At 39.2% G+C, this 6,391-nt stretch overlaps 1 long non-coding RNA gene across 1 annotated transcript; it reads right to left on the bottom strand.

Annotated features, from left to right (window-relative positions):
* Window positions 1-3,507: 3,507 nt before the first annotated feature.
* Window positions 3,508-4,083, bottom strand: LOC107980197. Its single transcript, XR_003486431.2, has 2 exons — window positions 4,022-4,083; window positions 3,508-3,672 (listed from the first exon to the last, which is right to left on the bottom strand). It is a non-coding gene; the product is annotated as an uncharacterized LOC107980197 (long non-coding RNA).
* Window positions 4,084-6,391: the final 2,308 nt, after the last annotated feature.

Here is a 6,391-nt window from a genome sequence, read left to right as displayed (position 1 = left end):
AGCTATTTGAGGAAGGAATCTACATGCAAATTCTCAGTCTGTCGTATGCATCATGTTCATTGTTAACACATAGACATAAATATATTTATAAGTTAGTTAATTCTGGGTTACTTCAAATATTATTCCTCCTAGTGGGGTCCACGGAAATTTGAGAAGCATGTGATTCTTAGTACTTACAAAAACCTTTCTTCAAACTGACTCAACATAGACAAAGTAAAGGTGGGCTAACAGCTTCATCTTATCCTGTTCTTCCATTAAGTATCACTTTCTTCATTTGCCAGGGGGCAGGGCATAAGCAAAGAAACAGAGCTGCAGTATGGGAAGCTTATCGGTCCCTTCTGTGCTTTACTGTTTAATTAGAAAGACACAGAATCCATTCTCCACATGGCATGTCCACTGCTGTTCCCTTTGTGGCCTGGCAGCACAGTCAGTCTTTGTGGGCCCGAGAAATAACACCAGCAGGGCATAGAGGACACATGCCCACTCCAGAAAAAATGGAGGCTGATGTCTTCTACAAATACATCTGACCTAACTTCTGAAAAAATTTCTTACCTAGGGATTCGAGAACGTAGAGAAAAATCTTAACTGTTCACCAGAGAGAACTCCCAGGGAATAATCTGTTATCGGTGTAACACTTTGTCAAAGGAAAAGAGATACCAACAAGAATGGCAAAGGTAGGCACAGTTTGCACGAAACGTATGCCGTTTGAGAAGGAAAGGACATCTGCCTGCTGCATACCCCTCTCTTTACTTTAGTGCACAGGGTTGGGGGCTTCTGGCACAGAGAGTTCCTGTTGTAAGGCTCCCTCCCTACTGGCTGTGCTGCAGAGAGTTAACAGCTAATGTGATGGAGCAGTGAGCAGCCTTCATTTCATCTCGCTACTGTTTGCCAGAGTGTGGTATAATCTATTCTAGGCATCTGCAACTAGAGGCAAAACATGCCAATTATTTTTATTGATCTAAATCCTTCATAGGTAGGACACCTTGCCAGGGCAGCATATGGAAATTTAGATAAGGAAATGATTGCAGAGACACGGAAAGGGCTTTGCTATTTGGAAAAGGATGTGTAGGCCTTAAAAAAATAAATAATGAGAAGAGGAGGCACTTGGTATTCCAGAGCCTAAGAGCACCAAAGACAAATTATGCAGTCTCTGCAATGGAAATTGATTACTAAGCCTTCCATGAGTCACATGCCTTAGGAATTAAGCACTCCAATCTATTATTGTCAGTATCCCAATGGGTCAACCGGGCTGTGAATGGAAATTTGCATTAAATTGATTTGCGTGTTTTTTTCTTGAACTAACATCACTCAATCAAGAGACACATTCAGACAGAGTGAGATAAGTCTGAATTTGATTTGGAAAAGTGAAGGTGGAAGGGATTAGCAGGCAGACTTTAAAAGCACCAGAAAGCTGGCACTCTAGGCTAGCCTTCGAAAACCAGGTGAGCGGTTTCCTTGCCACACATGGCATAGACAAACAAAGCAAATTTGTTATCCAGTTCTGTAGCATGTCAAGATGATCATGCTCCTAAAGCCCATCCAGTAATACTGATACATCCTAGATTAGATCTCACCCAGCTGACAGCCTTTGCAAATGATAAGCTGGCATTCTTAAGGCACCCTAGCTGCACCCTCAAGGCTCTCATAACAAACACACAACCAATGGTTTAGGAGAGGCATGAGTTCCAGGGGCTTATAGTGTTTTTTTTTTCTTTAAGTTGATAGGTGGATTTTGATAGGCACTGAGAATTGATAATAATTAGATGTTTGAGGCACCCATTGATGGTCAAAAAGATTTTGTTCTACTAGCAAATTATGAATAAATAAAATGATTATATATTTATAATCAACCACTCACACATATAAGCCAATAAAAATTCATATAACTTGCTTTGAAAGGGAATGGGCATTAATTATTTATATAGTTCTTTACAGGAGAAAAAAAGATGCTAAGTTCTCATAGAACCTACAATAGCCTCAAGTTTTAACCTGTTCTAGTTAAATAATTCAATTCAAGCTGAATTCCTTTAGCTTTAACAAAACATCTTAACTTTGAAGTATTATTCTACTACCACCCTGAATGCACCTGATCTTGTCTGAAGCATTATTCTATTGCTTGGATCTGGTTCAGGGATATGGAGATGGCCATGAGTGACAGGTGTTACCTGACCTAACTGTTAGGAAGAAAATTTGGAAAAAGCATGAGTTAACTGGTTTACTGATCAAACAGGACTTGTGAGAGTAGTGATTGGCCTCTTATGAGTATTAGTCTCCTTTTCTATCCTGTCTGCTCCTGGGGTTGCTATGGTAACTCCGAAGGTGTCCTCACTCTTGATTATGGCCTGCCACAAGTCTTAAGGTATCTTAGAATTTAGGTGTCAGCACTGCCACAAGTCCCTTGCACGACTGTCACTGAGAGACACAGCAATCAGACTGTCTCTTTAACCATGCTGTGACTTAGTATTCACAGGGTATGCATCTTTAGACGTTTTAAGCTGTGCCTTTTCTGGGTTTAAAACACAGGACGTGTTTCCTAAAAAGATCAATATTTTTATCTTAAAAGTTACTTAGTCTCTTCAACTTCTCTCTTAAGTAGAAGTTGGAGAAGTTTTGAGGAAAGCTGCTTGCATAAGGTGCACTCTGCACTTAAAAATGTTGCCATCTGAGGATGCCGCTAGTCAATAATTTTCCTCTGTGTGAATTAGAATTGTTCCGTCAAACTCCATTCAACTTGAACCACAGGTTCTGTTGTTAAATTCTTGTTTGAACCACAAACATCATTATTAAAACCTTAAAAATCCAATGTTCCACAGATGAAAAATTACCATTTTATAATGCTACTGTGAATTTACAGTATACGCTGAAGCCCAGACTTATAAAAAAAAAAAAAAAGGTAGAATTTGATCAAAATAAACCAAGCCTCTATTTTTTCAAGGATATAGAAGTTTGGTAGGAGGTTACTATGAGAGAGTATTAAATGTGTATATTAACCTCACCTATGAAAGGTATAGCAAAGGATCAGGAAACAAATCTGGAGAAATGTATTGCAAAATCCAAAAAACAAATCTGGAGGGAAGGTTGTATGTTCCCCACATTAAGCAGAGGTGACCTTCAACTGCCATTGTTCAGTGGGGCTGAGGTACGGTTTCTAGGATACTGGGAGTGTGCAGATTTGGGGTGCAAGGTATGAGATGGAATATTGTCAAGTTGTAAGAATTCAGAGATTGAAGGATGGGTGTTGATAACCACACCTCCACAAAGCTTCTGTTAAAATTTGGGAAATTTTTAGCAGGGAAAAATATGGGCTCATATTTCCTTGGCCATTAGGGGGCATCAGTTGAATATACGATGTTTATCTAAACCCCACCCCACCCCCTTTTCCCTCACTCACTTTCTGACCCTGGAGAGAAGATTAAACAGCTGGTCAATGTTTATACAGATGTCATGGTTGAGTTTCCAGTTGTATAGATATGACCTTCAAAGAGGAGAGACACTGAAAACACAAGCTCAGTTTTGTGTTTCTCTTTACTTAACAGAGGCCATATTTCTAAACAATAAGATGCTACAGGATGCTGCCTGTGAAAAGTCTGAAGTTTACAAATGCAGAAAGCCATGTTTATATTTCCACTATTAACATCATGGAAGCCAAAATATCCAATAATAAATCAAATCCTGTAATAGAAAAATCAATACATGATTTTGGTTTTAGTTCTTTTTTTTCTTTTTTAATTTAAATTAGAAACAAGCTTCATTTACATGTCAATCCCAGTTCCCTCACCTTCCCCTCCTCCCCTGCTTCCCACCATCCCCCATCCTATCCCCTTTCTGCTCCCTAGGAAGGGGAAGGCCTTCCATGGGAGATCTTCAAAGTCTGTCATATCATTTGGAGCGGGGCCTAGACCCTCCCCCATATGTCTAGGCTGAGAGAATATCCCTCTAGGTGGAATGGGTTCCCAATGTCTATTCATGTACTAGGGATAAATACTGATCTACTACCAGAGGCCCCATACATTAACCAGACCTCCAAACTGACATCCTCTTTCAGGGAGTCTGGAACAGTCCCATGCTGGTTTCACAGCTATCAGTCTGAGGTGCATGAGCTCCCCCTTGTTCAGGTCAGCTGTTTCTGTGGGTTTCTCCAGCCTTGTCTTGACCCCTTTGCTCATTACTCCTTCTTCTCTGCAACTGGGTTCCAGGGTTCCTCTCCGTGTTTAGCTGTGAGTGTCTGCTTCCATCAGCTACTGGATGAAGGCACTAGGATGGCATATAAGGTAATCATCAATCTCATTATCAGAGAAGGGCATTTAAGGTAGCCTCTCCACTATTGCTCAGGTTGTTAGTTGGGGTCAGCCTTGTGGGTCTCTGGACATTTCCCTATTGTCAGAATTCTCTTTAAACCTATAATGGCTCCCTCTATCATGGTATCCCTTCCTCCCTGCACTGGGATTTATATGGTGTGTCACAATAATTAATTTATCCTATGTTCCTGATATGCATTTTATTATCTAGTCATTTAAAATCTTTAAAATTAAATATACATTAAAATAAAATTTTATCATTGTTGTGTGTTGACTTAGGGTGGGGTACATGACATGGCATGCATGTGGTCAGAAGCATGCCAGATCAAAATTTACATGTAGAACTCAGGGTTTCTAGGCCTTCATATCAAATGTCTTCAGCTGCTTAATCATCTCATCCCCTCTTTTTTATATTTTAACTTATATATGGTATTTGTATGTGTTTGTATGGCATAGTATGCTAACTAAGTGTATGTATACACTGGTTTTGTTGGTTGGTTTTGTCTGTAAACATGTCTGGAAAGAGTGTTAATGAGGAATTATCTAGATCCTGTTGGTCTGTGGTCTGTGGGAGAATATCTTGACTGTTAATTAATTTAATAGCATCATTTCAGGGGCCTAGGCCCTGAACTGCATATGAATGAAGAAAGTTAGATGATCATGAGCAAGGATCATCTGTTTACTTCCACCCTGCTTTTAACACAGATGTAATGCCTTAAGTTCCTTGATTGAGTTCCTACAGTTGTGGACTACAACCTGGAATCATGAGCCAATATGCATTTTATCAGAATATTTTATCATAGCAACATAAGTGAAACTAAGACAAAGGGTAATGACCAAATGAGAACAATTAAAATTTTTATTTCCTCAAATATTCATCATTGCTACCCTTTGAGAACTCCAAGACCCTTCAGTTATTTTTAAATAGCCAATAAATTATAGTAGACTATAGATACTTTGCTTTACATCTTAGAAACTAGATGAAGAGTTCATTGGCTCAAAAGTTGTCTGGCCCCCTTGACCTGGCACCATCACAAACCAGTCTCTTGTACACTTTCTTGACTCTTGTCCCACACTCTAACTGTCCCCTTCAGATTCTCATTGGGATTGCCTCTTTTGTTGCCTTTGAGTAAGACATCCTCAGCAAGACTATGTTGCCATATTTACTAACTGCTATAAGATCCTATGATTCAACAAATTTTCCACCAAAAATAACTCCTCTGAGCCGGCCCATAAGCCATGCTCACAGATGCTGTCAAATTATCTCATTTGAGGGACACTATGAGAATTAAAAGAGATGTTAGCTTTTGCTTCATTATCAGCTTTTTATGGTTCTGAGTTCTTGTCTTAGTTCTTGGAGACAAGAAGGAGATTGGTTTCTAGCCCCTCCCAGTTTTTAGCACCCAGAACCCAGAGATTTGCTTTTGGCATTTATGGCTGTCAGAGCCTGGAACAAAACAGTTTTCTTTGATAATCATCATTTATATGATAGTTTGTAGTTCTTGGGCTACATACTTACTGATAGAATGGATTAAGAAGCCTTAGTGTTTCTAAATGAAAATTTGTTTGCTTCATAAAAGAAAATCCCCACATAATCTTGTTAAAGTAGTTTAAACATATTTACTTTAGGATCTCCAGATGGTTTTCTAGGTCAGTGTGTTTCTCTCTTCTGCAAAGGAGAAACCTATATTTATGGTTATTTACACAGTAAGTCTGTCAACAGGTGAATTAAGTATTCTCTCTTTATTTCTATAAAATGTGCATAAGCATTTTCAGACATATGGTTCAGGTGTGGTATTAGTTACACGCCTTGTAATTGTGTCATTGTACCTTTTGGGCCCATAGTTCCAGCCCATTATTTTGGGGAAATTCATGAAGTCAGGACGTTGAGGCAGCTGATCTCACTACATCCACGATTAGCAAGTCTAGGAGTATGAATGCTAGCATTCATTTTCTCTTTATATTCAGTTTGGAGGCCAGGCGATGGAACAGCACTGTCTATCATCAAAGTGGGCCTTCCGACCTTAATTGACTGATTCTAGATAAACTTTAGGACATGTCTAGAAGCATGTCTCATAGGTGATTCTATGTCC

The sequence above is a fragment of the Cricetulus griseus genome, chromosome 6 (assembly GCF_003668045.3).
Source record: "Cricetulus griseus strain 17A/GY chromosome 6, alternate assembly CriGri-PICRH-1.0, whole genome shotgun sequence".
In the NCBI taxonomy this organism is placed as follows: Eukaryota; Metazoa; Chordata; class Mammalia; order Rodentia; family Cricetidae; genus Cricetulus; species Cricetulus griseus.
The sequence above is the reverse complement of the archived record's forward strand: the minus strand, read 5'-3'. Positions and strand labels throughout refer to the sequence as shown.